The sequence below is a fragment of the Amblyraja radiata genome, chromosome 8 (assembly GCF_010909765.2).
Source record: "Amblyraja radiata isolate CabotCenter1 chromosome 8, sAmbRad1.1.pri, whole genome shotgun sequence".
NCBI lineage: Eukaryota > Metazoa > Chordata > Chondrichthyes > Rajiformes > Rajidae > Amblyraja > Amblyraja radiata.
Window position 1 is genome coordinate 25583043 of NC_045963.1, and position 14730 is coordinate 25597772.

Consider the following 14730-nt stretch of genomic DNA (forward strand, 5'->3'; position numbering starts at 1 on the left):
TTTTAGGAGCTGACAAAGATGTTTGATGGGGGTATGGCAGTAGATGCTGTCCACTTGGCCTTTGGTGAAGCATTTGACTACATGCCTCATGGTAATGGTACACTGATCAAAAAGATTAAGGCAAATGGGATTTATGAAGAGATAAGGAACTGCAGATATTGGAATCTTGGGTGAAGCAAAGTGCTGGAGTAACTCAGTGGGCCAGGTAGCATCTGTGGGAGGCATGAATTTGTGACATTTTCATATCACATATCCATTGTGATATCTGCTGAATATCACATATCCATCACATATCATACTCAAGGGTCCTAAAAACAAAGCGTCACATAGAAACATAGAAAATAGGTGCAGGAGTAGGCCATTCGGCCCTTCGAGCCTGCACCGCCATTCAATATGATCATGGCTGATTATCCAACTCAGTATCCCATCCCTGCCTTCACTCCATACACCCTGATCCCTTTAGCCACAAGGGCCACATCTAACTCCCTCTTAAATATAGCCAATGAACTGGCCTCAACTACCGTCTGTGGCAGAGAATTCCACAGATTCACCACTCTGTGTAAAAAATGATTTTCTCATCTCGGTCCTAAAAGACTTCCCTCTTATCCTTAAACTGTGACCCCTAGTTCTGGACTTCCCCAACATCGGGAATAATCTTCCTGCATCTAGCCTGTCCAACCCCTTAAGAATTTTGTAAGTTTCTATAAGATCTTCTGAATTCCAGCGTCACTTATCCATTCCTTCCATAGATGCTCCCTAAACCACTGAGTTATGGCAGCACTTTGGAATTAATGAAGACCTGGTAGATTGGATTCAAAATTTGCTTAGGTGGGATATTATTCAGAGGGGAGGTCTGTGACCAGTTGTGTTCAGCAGGATTAAGTGCTGGGACCGGTTATTGGTAATTTACACAAATGATTTAGTTTAAAATATAGATGGCAGACAACACAAAAAATGATATAGTTGTTGACAGTGAAGAAGGTTGTCAAAGGATACTGCAGGATATATGGGCGGAGATGTGGCAGCCTTTAACCTGGACTAGCGCAAGGTCACTTAGGGAGTTTGAATGTCAGAGTTAAGTGCACAGTAAAAGGCTCCTAAGAAACACTGATGTTCAGTGAGATCTTGGGGTAAGAGTCCATAGCACCCTCAACGTGGCAACACAAGCAGAAAGGGTGGTGAAGGCGGCATACGCATACTCGACTCGTCAGTCATGGGACTGGGTACAAGTCAAGAAGTCATGTAGAGAGATGAGCACAAACTAAGAGATCATATCATAATTTCATTCTCTTAAGCATGACTCTGAAATTGCAAGAGGACTTCAACGTATTCAGTTGTACACAAGTGCCCTTAGATAAATTTGCTTTCATTTATTCCCTTTGTAAATCCATCTCAGCACCGATTTCTCCTCTTTAGAGCTCCTTACATTGTGCACTCTTCCTCAAACTATTAAGATAACTTATCATTATTGTGTTTTTACAAAAGATTGAAGTCTCATGGATTTTTCTATCTAATTACCTCAATCTCAAGTGCAGAAAAGCCATGTTCTTACTTTTGTTTAAATATAGTTCCTGCCTCGTTATTCATCCTGTTTTCTGTCCTTCGTGATCTTTATTCATATTTTTCACTGTTAAAGCACAAATACTTTAAAGAAAATTCAGATTAGAATGTTCATAATGTATTTTTCTTCAACTTCAAGGATGAAGGGAAAGACTGAAAATTCCCAAATGTTTTAAAGTCTCAAAAGTTAAAAAAAAACCATATTGTGTATGTGCGTGCTTTAAACTGTTATTAGCTCCTGGTCTGCTGGAGTGAGTGGACTGTTCACTATTGTAATATATATTAAATGCATCTACAGATTCCAGTCTATTTAGGTCTATCAAAATATCCTTCATCCCTTATAACAAACAGTTAAGCCCATGTCATATGTTCCTTATGATTGTTATGTTCAAACTCTCGACCCAGGCCTACCATTATATAATATCTTATCTCTAGCTCAGCTTTGTTTACCCATCTTAGAGCCATTTCCTTCCATTATCTAGTAGAAATGTCTCATATACATCAGTGAGACCAAACATAGATTGGGCGATCGTTTCACTGAACACCTTCGCTTAGTCTGCCTGAACCTAACTGATCTCCCGGTTGCTAAACAGTTTTAATTCTCCTTCCCATTCCCACACTGACCTTTCTGTCCTAGGTCTCCTCCATTGTCAGAGTGAGGCTAAATGCAAATTGGAGGAACAGCAACTCATATTTAGATTGGACACCTTGCAGCCCAGTGGTATGAATATTGATTTATCTAACTCTGTAATCCCGGCATTCCCTCTCTCGCTATCGCTCCCTCACCCAAGTCACACCAGCTTCTCATTTTCAATCAACAAACAGCTAACAATGGCCTGTTTCCTTTATCTTCGTTACTTTTTGCATATCTTTCATTCATTGTTCTTTATTTCTCTACATTATCTTCTATACCTCTCATTTCCCTTTCCCGCAACTTCAGTCTGAAGAAGGGTCTCGACCCAAAACGCCACCCATTCCTTCCATCCAGAGATGCTGCATGTCCCTCTGAGTCACTCCAGTATTTTTGTGTCTGTCTCAGAGCCTTAATTCAACCATCACCACAGAAAGTGGGAAAATAGAACTATTGCGTGCAGGTGATCAATAGTCGGTGTGGACTCGGTTGGTTGAAAGCTCCCATTCCATGGAAAAAGGCAACAGCTTCAAGTTCCTGGATGTACATATTTCTGATGATCTATCCTGGGCCTGGAACATTGATGCAATCACAAAGAAAATTCATTTTCCACTTCCGTACAATTTCGAGAAGATTCAGTATGTCAATGGATACTCTATTTAACTTCTACAGGTGTACAGTAGAGTGCACGCTATCATGTGAGTAGCCTACAACACAATGGTATGAATGTTGAATTTTCCAATTTTGTGTAATGCGCAAATGTGTTATTTTCCCACTCCCACCAGTTCATCGGAGTTCTCCCACCCTTTGTTCACAGGTTCCATCCTTTCTCCCCTTAGTTACCAAGTCCATTACCCTCCCCCACCTGGCAGATGCCCATCACTCACACACCTACCCACCTGGGCTTCTTCTCCTTTGGTTTATCTTTCCTACCCTCTCCTGCTCCCCCACCAGGCTCTATCTGCCCATTATCCCCTTCACCTGGTTCCACCTCTCCCTCTCACATATCTTCCCTCTACATTTTCAGTCTGGTTGCAGGGAAATATTGATCATTCCTTTGCCTCCATAAATGCTGCTTAATCACTGACTTTTTTCCAGCAGTTTGGTTTTAGCTCTTACGCTCACTTTAGGAAATCTTTTGCGACACTATTTCGCTTCTATTTTGTATATACACCCATATTTCATGTCACCATTGCACTTGATAAATCTTTAAACATTATCTTTGATGTTGAATCTCCCCCTTCCGCCACCCTTAGAACTAAAATAACTACATTAGTGAGCATTAACTGCAGAAACTGACATTTTGAGCAGAAGACAAACTGCTGGAGGAACACAGTGGGTCAGGCAGCATCACTGGAGGGAATGGACAGACTAAAGGTTGGGACCCTTCTTCAGAATGATGTCGAGTGAGGGGAGCTGGGGAAAAAAAGCCCATACCCACCATTCTTTTCTAGCTTTTTCTCACAATTCCATCTATCTGAGAAGGGTCCCAACCCGAAACATCACCTGTCCATTCCCTCCACGGATGCTGCCTGACCCGATAAGTTCCTTTAATAGTTTCTCTTTTGAACTAAATTAGAGTCCTAATCTAGTGTACAGTGTATTCAGAAAGTATTCAGACCCCTTCACTTTTTCCACATTTTGTTACGTTACAGCCTTATTCTAAAATAAGAGGCACCTTTGGCAGTGATTACAGCCTTAAGTCTTCTTGGGTATGATGCTACAAGCTTGGCACACCTGTATTTGGGTAATTTCTCCCATTCTTCTCTGCAGATCCTCTCATGCTCTGTCAGGTTGGATGGGGAGCGTTGATGCACAGCTATTTTCAGATCCCTCCAGAGATGTTCGATTGGGTTCATGTCCAGGCTCTGGCTGGGCCACTCAAGGACATTCACAGACTTCACACAAATTCACTCCTGCGTTGTCTTGGCTGTGTGCTTAGGGTCGTTATCCTGTTGGAAGGTGAACCTCCGCCCCGATCTGAAGTCCAGAACGCTCTGGAGCAGGTTTTCATCAGGATCTCTCTGTACTTTGCTCCGTTCATCTTTCCCTCGATCCTGACTAGTCTCCCAGTTCCTGCCGCTGAAAAACATTCCCACAGCATGATGCTGCCACCACCATGCTTCACCGTAGGTATGGTATTGGCCAGGTGATGAGCGGTGCCTGGTTTCCTCCAGACATGACGCTTGGCATTCAGGTCAAAGAGATCAATCTTGGTTTCATCAGACCAGAGAATCTTGTTTCTCATGCCTTTTGGCAAACCCCAAGCGGGCTATCATGTGCCTTTTACTGAGGAGAGGCTTCCATCTGGCCACTGCCATAACGGCCTGATTGGTGAAGTGCTTCAGATATAGTTGTCCTTGTGGAAAGTTCTCCCATCTCCACTGAGGAACTCTGGAGCTCTGTCAGAGTGACCATTGGGTTCTTGGTCACCTCCCTGACCAAGGCTCTTCTTCCACCGATTGCTCAGTTTGGTCGGGCAGCCAGCTCTATGAAGAGTCCTGGTGGTTTCAAAGTTCTTCCATTTAAGAATGACTCTGTGCTCTTCGGGACCTGCAATGCTGCAGAAATACTCTTCCCCAGATCTGTGTCTCGACACAATCCTGTCTCAGAGGTCTATGGCCAACTCCATCGTCTTCATGGCTTGGTTTTTGCTCCGACATGCACTGTCAACTGTGGGACCTTATATAGACAGGTGTGTGCCTTTCCAAATCATGTCCAATCAATTTAATTTACCACTGGTGGACTCCAATCAAGTTGTAGAAACATCTCAAGGATAATCAATGGAAACAGGATGAACCTCAGCTCAATTTTGAGCGTCATTGCAAAGGGTCTGAATACTTATGTAAATGTGATATTTCAGTTATTTCTTTTCAATTACTTTGCAAGATTTCTAAACACCTGTTTTTGTTTCTTCATTTTGGGGTATTGTGTGTAGTTTGATGATTAAATTTTTTTTTTAATCCATTTTAAAATAAGGCTGTAACGTAATGCGGAAAAAGTGAAGAGGTCTGAATACTTTCTGAAAGCACTGTATAGGAGGGAACTGCAGATGCTGGTTTTACACCAAAGATAGACACAAAATGCTGGAGAAACTCAGCAGGACAGGCAGCATCTCTGGATAAAGCAGATCTTCAGATTCTGAAGAAGGAGGGTCTCGACCTGAAACGTCACCCATGCCAGAGATGATGCCTGTCCCGCAGAATTTCTCCAGCATTTTGTTTCTAACTAAGGTCCTAATCTAACCAGATTGGTGAAAGAGATTAGTTTTACAATGGCTCCACCTGGTGGATGAGTCCCCCTTTTCAAACGTAGACAAAAATGCTGGAGAAACTTAGCGGGTGAGACAGCATCTATGGAGCGAAGGAAATAGGCAACGTTTCGGGTCGAGATTCTTCTTCATACTGATGTGAGGGTGGGGGGGGGGGGGGGGGGGGATGCGGAAAGAAGAAAGGAAGAGATAGTGGGCTGAGGGAGAGCTGGGAAGGGGAGGAGAAAGTAGGGACTACCTGAAATTAGAGAAGTCACTGTTAATACCGCTGGGGTGTAAACTACCCAAGCGAAATATGAGGTGCTGCTCCTCCAATTTACAGTGGGCCTCACTCTGGCCATGGAGGAGGCTCAGGACGGAAAGGTCGGATTCGGAATGGGAGGGGGAGTTGAAGTGCTGAGCCACCGGGAGATCAGGTTGGTTAATGCGAACCGAGCGGAGGTGTTGGGCGAAGCGATCGCCAAGCCTGCACTTGGTCTCACCGATGTAGAGCAGCTGACACCTAGAGCAGCGGATGCAATAGATGAGGTTGGAGGAGGTGCAGGTGAACCTCTGCCGCACCTGGTAAGACTGCTTGGGTCCTTGAATGGAGTCAAGGGAGGAGGTAAAACGACAAGTGTAGCATTTCCTGCGGTTGCAAGAGAAAGTGCCAGGAGAGGGGGTGGTTTGGGTGGGAAGGGACAAATTGACCAGGGAGTTACGGAGGGAGCGGTCTCTGCGGAAAGCAGACAGGGGAGGAGATGGGAAGATGTGGCCAGTGGTGGGATCCCGTTGGAGGTGGCGAAAATGTCGGCGGATTATTTGTCGTATGTGACAGCTGGTAGGGTGGAAGGTGAGGACAAGGGGGACTGCCCTTGTTACGAGTGGGGGGGATGGGGAGTGAGAGCAGAGTTATGGGGTACAGAAGAGACCCTGGTGAGAGCCTCATCTATAGTAGAAGAGGGGAACCCCCGTTCCCTGAAGAATGAGGACATCTCCGATGCCCTGGTATGGAACACCTCATTCTGGGTGCAGATGCCGCGTAGACGGAGGAATTGGGAGTAGGGGATAGAGTCCTTACAGGAAGCAGGGTGGGAAGAAGTGTAGTCCAGATAGCCATGGGAGTCAGTGGGTTTATAGTAGATGTCGGTCAGTAGCCTGCGATGGAGATAGTCAGGTCTACAAAATGGTTGGGAAATGTCGAAAATGGTCCAGGTGTATTTGAGTGCCGGATGGAAGTTAGTGGAAGTTAGTGGTGAAATGGATGAAGTCAGTGAGTTGTGTGTGGGTGCAGGAGATAGCACCAATGCAGTCGTCGATGTAGCGGAGGTAGAGTTTGGGCATAGGGCCATGGTACGCCTCGAACAAAGATTGTTCGACGTACCCTACAAAGAGGCAGGCATAGCTTGGGCCTATGCGTGTGCCCATAGCTACGCCTTGTATTTGGAGGAAATGGGAGGAGTCAAACGAAAAGTTGTTAAGGGTAAGGACCAGGCGGAGGAGAGTATCAGTTGACGGGGATTGGTTGGTTCTGTGGTCGTCGAAGAAACGGAGGGCTTTAAGAACCTCCTGGTGGGGGATGAAGGTGTAGAGTGATGAAGATGAGGGAATGGGGGCCTAGAAAATGGAAGTCATGGAGTAGACGAAGAGCGTGTGAGGTGTCTTGAACATAGGTAGGGAGGGATTAAACCAGGGGGGATCGGATGGAGTCGAGGTATGTGGAAATAAGTTCGGTGGAACACGAACAGGCAGAAACAATGGGTCTGCCAGGACAGTCAGGTTTGTGGATTTTGGGGAGAAGGTAAAATCGGGCCGTGGGGGCTGGGGAACTAAGAGGTTGGAGGTTTGGGAGGCAGGGAGCCTGACGTGATGAAGTCAGTGATGGTGCTAGAGATAGTGGCCTGGTGCTCGTCTGTGGGGTCAAGGTGCAAGGATAAGGAGGAGGAGGTGTCTGAGAGTTGGCGCGTGGCCTCAGCCTTGTAGAGATCAGCGTGCCACACTACCACGGCACCTCCCTTGTCGGCAGGTTTGATCACCCAGTCTGGGTTGTTCCAGAGTGAGTGGAGGGCTGTACGTTCAGGGGGGGGGGGGGAGGGGGGAGAGGTTAGAGTGAGATAGGGGAGTGGAGAAGTTGAGGCGGTTGATGACCTGCCGGAAGTTTCAAATAAAAAGGTTTAATGCCGGTAGATGAACATGAGGGGGAGTCCAAGAGGAGGGGGTCCGTTGGAGACGGGAGAAGGGGTCATCACTGGGGGGCGAGGACTTCTTCCCATGGAAAAACGCTTTGACGCGGAGGGGACGGAAGAGCTCCACATCGTGGCGGACGTGGAACTCATTAAGGTGATGACGGGGGGGGGGGGGGAACAAAGGTGAGGCCTCTGCTGAGGACAGACCGTTCAGTATTCGAGAGGGGGATGTCAGGAGGGATGGTGAACACACAGGGTTGGGGCCGGAGGAAGGCAGATGAGTGGACCGTGGCGATGTCTGGTAGGGGGGGTGGTAAGGGAGGAAGGGGATATGAGGACTATAGTGTGGGTGGGGAAGAGCTGGGGTCACATGGTTTGAGGGGGAAGGGGAAGAGCCAGTGGAACAACCACTGAGGTTCCATGTGTTAGGGGGACGAGCACTAGGACCCAGCACAGTTAGACCTCGAGATGTCAGTCTGCAGCGTGGAGACTTCAAGCCCGGTGCTGAGCCTAGGATCTGCAGTTCCCTCTTAAACAACCCCTTTTTCAAACTATATGTTTAGAAAAGGACAAAGTATTGGAGTAACTCAGTAGGTCATGCAACATATTTGGAGCACAAAATGCTGAGTTATACTCTGAAGTATTTATATGTTGGAAAGTTACCAATGAACAAGCCTTTTGTCCTGCAACACTTAGTCCAGTTGCATTAGTTGTAAAGTCATTAATTTATCTGTCTCACATCAAGCTAGCAAGTAGCACTGGTTAAAGACCCGTCCAAAGAATAACCCGACCAGAAACGTACCTATCCTTTTTCTCCAGAGATGCTGCCTGACCCGCTGAGTTACTCCAAAACGTTGTGTCATTTTTTGTAAACCAGCATCTGCAACTCTTTGCTTCTACATTAAGCAGCATCGCTGAGGCAGTATAACTACCCACTCAGCTCACAAATTGACTTGAATTGGCTTTTCAAAATTAAAAACACCATTCAATGTTAAGGGTGCTACATGTTCAAATTATTGCAAAGTTAACATTGAGAGCAGAGCAAATTGACATGGAAAAATAAATGGGATACAGATTCACCACATTAAACAAACCTTTATTTATGCATTAATTAATCCAAGACTGAAAATGTCTTATGTGTAATGACCAATTTTACAAGGGAAGAACTCTGCATGATATTCAAAAAATGAATGGAAAAGTATAACCTGCGATCTTCCATAGAATTTAGGCCCAATGCTAAACGTATTGCAGATATAACCAGGGATGGCAACATATATATTTTTTGGCAATATAAAATTTTCCAAGGAATATTTATCTTTAGTAAAGCAGATCTATTCTGGATACCTTTAAAACAATTTAAATGAAATATTTTATTACAGTCCAACTATTTGCAATCAGGCTCTTCACTTAACAATAGTCACATTATATTTTCTTCACATTCTCCACAATTCCTCACAGTTTCTACCACTCACAAGGGATAATCCAAATATATTTGGGAAATAGGAAGAAATCAGAGCAACGGAGGACACACATGCTGTCACAGGTAGAATGTGCAGTCACTCACACAGTCAAACATTGGAGGTCTGGATTAAACCTGGGTCATTGGAGCTGTGTGGTAATCAACCTATAGCTGTGAGTTAGCCACTGTGCTGCTCCTTCTTGTTGTGTGTGTGTGCAGCTTGTTTCAATACAGTAAGCTGTTTTTGAGAACTTATGTTTTCCTTCTGCCTTCCACTATTCCAGAGGGGGTGTAAACTCCTCAGTCTTACAGCAGATGCCCTCCAGTGCCTTACCCAAGTTCCTATTCTTAATGTGCATGCCCCCATGAGCGCTATCAGCTTGGCTCTGGAGGAAATTGCAGCTGAGCCAAACCAGCTCTTGCCCAATATCTACACACATGCATTTTCTAGCAGATGGAAATGGATATAGATGAGGAACAAAAACCCTAGATCATTTATTCTCTTTCACCCAGCTAAACCAAGGAAGCAGCACAACATCTGCCTGGGTGAAATCAGCTAGCATAAACTGGATTCAGTCATTTTATTTAATTTCTCCAGAGATAAAATGGCTATGAGTTTGTATTCAAGTCAGCAATAATAAAATAATTAACTTGTGTTTTCCAAAACTCCTTGTGGCTTAATAACATTTCAATTTCGAGCATTATCTTGCACTGTGTTCCATAATGTACTGATGGGGTATTTTAGACTTTAGAGATACAGCACAGAAACAGGCACTTCAGCCCACCAAGCCTGCGCTGACCAGCGATCGCCCCATATACACACTAACACTTTCCTATACACTAGGGATAATTTAAAATGTTACCAAAGCCAACTAACCTACAAACTGTACGTCTTTGGAGCGTGGGAGGAAACTGGAGCACCTGGAGAAAATCCTCGCGGTCACAGGGAGAAGGTACAAACTCCATACAGACAACACCCATAGTCAGGATTGAACCCGGGTCTCTGGCGCTGTAAGGCAGCAACTCTACTGCTGCACCACTGTGGTGCCTGCAAATTGTTTTAGTTAAAATCAGATTAAGATGCCAAGACAGTTTAAGATAGATATCAAGCAGGAAAACAGGCAAGAACTACGAGTTTGGGGACTACAATGGTTAAAGTAGAGCTTACATCAGGAGTCCAGACTATTTAAATCCTACAATGGCAGGTGTGGAATTTAAATTGAGATTAATTAAATAGAAATGGGGCGGCACAGTGGCTCGGCCCCGGCACCAGAAACCCAGGTTCCATCCTGACTACGGGTGCTGTCTATATGGAGTTTGTATGTTCTCCCTGAGACCTGTGTGAGTTTTCCATTGGATCTTTGGTTTCCTCCCACACTCCAAAGACATACAGGTTTTGTAGGCTTGGTAAAATTGCAAATTGTCCATAGTGAGTGTAGATTAGTGTTAATGTGTGGGGATTACTGGTTGGCACGGACATGGTGGGCCGATAGGCCTGCTTCCATGCTGTATCTCTGAACTAAACTAATCTGGAATTAATGTGTAGGAAAGAACTGCAGATGCTGGTTTAAATCGAAGGTAGACAAAAAATGCTGGCATGACTCAGCAGGACAGGCAGCATCTCTGGAGAGTGGACCCGAAATGTCACCCATTCCTTCTCTCCAGAGTCCCGCTGAGTCACTCCAGCATAATCTGGAATTAAAGCTAGTATCAGTAATGATATTTGTGAAACTTCTAATTGTTCTAAAAATCCATTTGATTGATTCATATGAAGGACATTTTCCATCTTTACTTGGTCAGGCCTGTACGTGACTAGAGACCCACATCAATTCAATTGACTCTCAACCCCACTTTGATAAGGCCCTGCATGCCATTTATGAACAATTAGGTATGAAAAATCGAACAGTATACAGAACAGTACAGCACAGGTACTGCCGCTTTGGCCCACAAAGTATGTGCCAAACATGATGCCAAGAACAGCTCTTATCTATCTGCATATGATCCATATCCCACCATCCCCTGCATATTACACATGCCTATCTAAAAGCCTCTTAAACGCCACTATCGCAAGTCAATGAACAAATGAACTTTAACATGTGGAACTTTGGCCCAACTTGCCAATGCCAACTACATTGCCCCATCTGATCTAGTCCCATTTGCTTGCATTTGGTCCAGATTCCTCCTAACCTATCTATTCAAATGTCTTTTAAATGCTGTTGTTGTACCTATCTCAGCTACCTCCTCTGACAAATCATTACAAATACCCAGTATTTACCAAATAGTAAAAAAGTTGCCCCTCAGGTTCCTATTAAACCCTTCCCCGTTCACCTTAAACCTCTGGTTCTTGATTCCCCTACCCTGGGTAAGAGACTCTGCACTGTCACCTTTATCAAATCCCATGATTGTAAACACTTCTATAAGATCACACCTCATCGTACTGTGCTCCAAGGAGGAAAGTCCTAGCCTGCCCAACATCTCCCTATAGCTCAGACCCTTGAATCCTGGCAACATCCTTGCAAATCTCTGCATTATTTCCATCTTAATGACATCCTTTTTGTAGCAGGGTGACCAAAGCTGAACACAATACTCCTAGTGTGGCATCTCTAAAATCTTGTACAACTATAATAGAACACCCCAACTCCTATACTCAATACTCTGACTGATAAAGGACAATGTGTTGAAAGCCTTCTTTACCACCCTATCTACCTGTGATGGCACTTTCAAGGAACTATGTACATGCACTCCTAGATTCCGCTGCTCTACAATACTCTCCAGGGCCCGAACATTCACTGTGAAGACCCTGCCCAGGTTTGATTTCCAAGAAATGCATAGTTCCCTTTTTTTTTAACATTATATCAGGGCTGCCAACTCTCACGCTTTGAGCGCGAGACTCATGCCCTCAAGCAAACTCTCATGCCCTCACGCTCATCAGAAATTTCTCACGCTCAGTGGTGAGAAATTTTGTGATCAACGAAAATTTCAAAACTCGGATAAACTGCATGGTCCGCGGGTGTTGGAGAGCAGGGGCTGCGGGAGGGATGGGAGCAGAACCAGCGGCCGGAACAGATGCAGGGAGCCGGGACGGACGAGTGTTTGCCGGGGCCGGCGTGTCGCTCGCTGCAGCTCTGGCCACGGAGCACTCCGGACAGTGCATGTCCCGGGCCGCGGAGGCGTCGGAAGTGTTGCGCTGCTGCCGCTGCCGCGAGAGTCTCCGTGCCGAAGGGACAGACTCTCAAAGGGAGGTGGAGAGAGAGAGAGGGGAAGGAGACAGGGAGAAAGTGGGGGGAGAGAGAGGGGGGTGAGAGGAGAGAGACAGGGGGGGAGTGAATGGAGAGAGAGAAGAGGGAGGGGGAGAGAGAGGTAGGGGAGAGAGAGGGGGGAGAGTGAGGTGGGAGAGGGGGGGGGAGTGAGAGGGGGTGGAGAAGGAGGAGAGGGTAGGAGAGAATGGGAGAGAGAAGGGGAAGAGAGAGGGGTGGTAAAAGAGAGAGGGGGAAAGAGAAACGGGAAAGAGAGATAGGGGGGCAAAGAAAAAGAAATAGAGACAGAGGAGAAAGAGAGTGCAAGGGGAAGAGTGAGGTAGGAGGGAGAAATGGGGAAGAGAGGAGGAGAGAGAGGGAAGAGAGAGAGGAGACAGAGAGAGAGGGGAAAGAGATAGGGGAGAATGTGTGGAGAGGGGGAGATAGAGAGGGAGGGAGAAAGAGGTTGGGGGGAAGCGAGGGAAGAGGGGGAGAGAGAGAAGAGGGGGAGAGAGAGAAGAGGGGGAGAGAGAGAAGAGGGGGAGAGAGAGGGGAGGGAGAGAGAGAAGAGGGGGAGAGAGAGAAGAGGGGGAGAGGGAGAAGAAAGAGAGGGAGAGAGAAGAAAGAGGGGGAGAGAGAGAAGAAAGAGGGGGAGAGAGAGAAGAAAGAGGGGGAGAGAGAGAAGAAAGAGAGGGAGAGAGAGAGTTAGGGGAAAGAGAGTTAGGGGAAAGAGAGTTAGGGGAAAGAGAGTTAGGGGAAAGAGAGTTAGGGGAAAGAGAGTTAGGGGAGAGAGAGTTAGGGGAAAGAGAGTTAGGGGAAAGAGAGTTAGGGGAGAGAGAGTTAGGGGAGAGAGGGGACAAGAGAGAGGACAAGAGAGAGGACAAGAGAGAGGACAAGATAGAGGACAAGAGAGAGGGGGAAGAGTAAGGTGTGAGGGAGAGAGGGGGGAAAGAGAGGGGGGAGAGAGAGAGAGGGGGGAGAGAGAGAGAGGGGGGGAGAGAGAGAGGTGGGAGGGAGAGAGAGAGAGGGGGGAGAGAGAAGAGAGGGAAGGGGAGAGAGAAGAGAGGGAAGGGGAGAGAGTGAGAGGGGGAGACAGGGGAGAGAGAGGGGGTGAGAGGAGAGACAGAGAGGGAGAGAGGAGAGAAAGAGAGGGGGAAGGGAGAGATAGAGGGGGGGGGGGGGTTGAGAGGAGAGAGAGCGGAAGAGAGGGGGGAGATAGAGAGACTCTCTGTGTCGAATTTGCCCAGGTGACCGGCATGGATCAGGCTGCAGCTCGGTGCATCCTGGAGGACAACCAGTGGCTGCTGGAAGTAAGTACCAAGCACTGGGTAGAAACGGTGGAAGGTAGTGGACTTCAAATGGGGGTGGTTGGAGAAAGCATCCTGCTTGCCTGCTAGATTTTCACTTACTGTAACTGCAGGAAAAATGTTCCCGATGTTGGGGGCGTTCAGAACCATGAGTCACAGTTTAAGAATAAAGGGGAGGGGGGAGGGGGGGGCAGTTAGGACTGAGATGAGGACAAACTTTCTTCACGTAGAGAGTTGTGAATCTGTGGAATTCTCTGCCACAGAAGGCAGTGCAGGCCAATTCACTGGATGTTTTCAAGAGAGAGTTACATTTAGTTCTTGGGGCTAACGACATCAAGGGATATGGGGAAAAAACAGGAAAGAGGTACTGATTTTAGACGAATAGCCATGATCATATTGAATGGCAGTGCTGGCTCGAAGGGCCGAATGGCCTATTCCTGCACCTATTTTCTATGTTTCTATGCTTGAGTATATGGCAATAAAACTCGATCACTTGATTTTGAAGCATTCATGCATGGTGGAGGTATAATGTAGTCATAGAGTGATACAGTGTGAAAACAGGCCCTTCGGCGCAACTTGCCCACACCCGCCAACATGTCCCAGCTACGCTACCTGCTTTTGGTCCATACCTCCAAACCTGTCCTATCCATGTATCAGTCTAACTTTTTCTTAAATGTTGGGATGGTCCCTGCCTCAACTACCTCCTCTGGCAGCTTGTTATTGTATTACTGTATTACTGTATTTTAACGTTGTTGTTTTACCTGCTTTTAACTATTTATACTGTTCCATCAGGGACTGGATTGTTTTTAGTGTTATTATGTTGTGAAATGTTTTAAATTTCATGTGCGATGCTCCGGTATTCCCTGGGAAACGTCTTTTCATTTTGCACTGTACAACTGTTGCTTGCAAGATGACAATAAAGATTGATTGATTGATTGATTGATTGATTGATTGATTGATTGTTCCATATACCCATCACCCTTTGTGTGGATAAAGTTACCCCTTAAAAAGTTACCTCTTAAAAATACTTCATACAAAAAACATTGAAATCATACTTCTACAGTGCACTAAAACATGATTTTAATACATCAAATTTCAAAA

General features: G+C 46.0%; 1 protein-coding gene across 1 annotated transcript in view; it reads right to left on the bottom strand.

The window, feature by feature from the left end:
* Nucleotides 1-14730, bottom strand: part of slc30a6 (solute carrier family 30 member 6) — a 115674-nt gene that overhangs the window by 94847 nt on the left and 6097 nt on the right. The gene's annotated exons all lie outside the window — the stretch shown is intronic.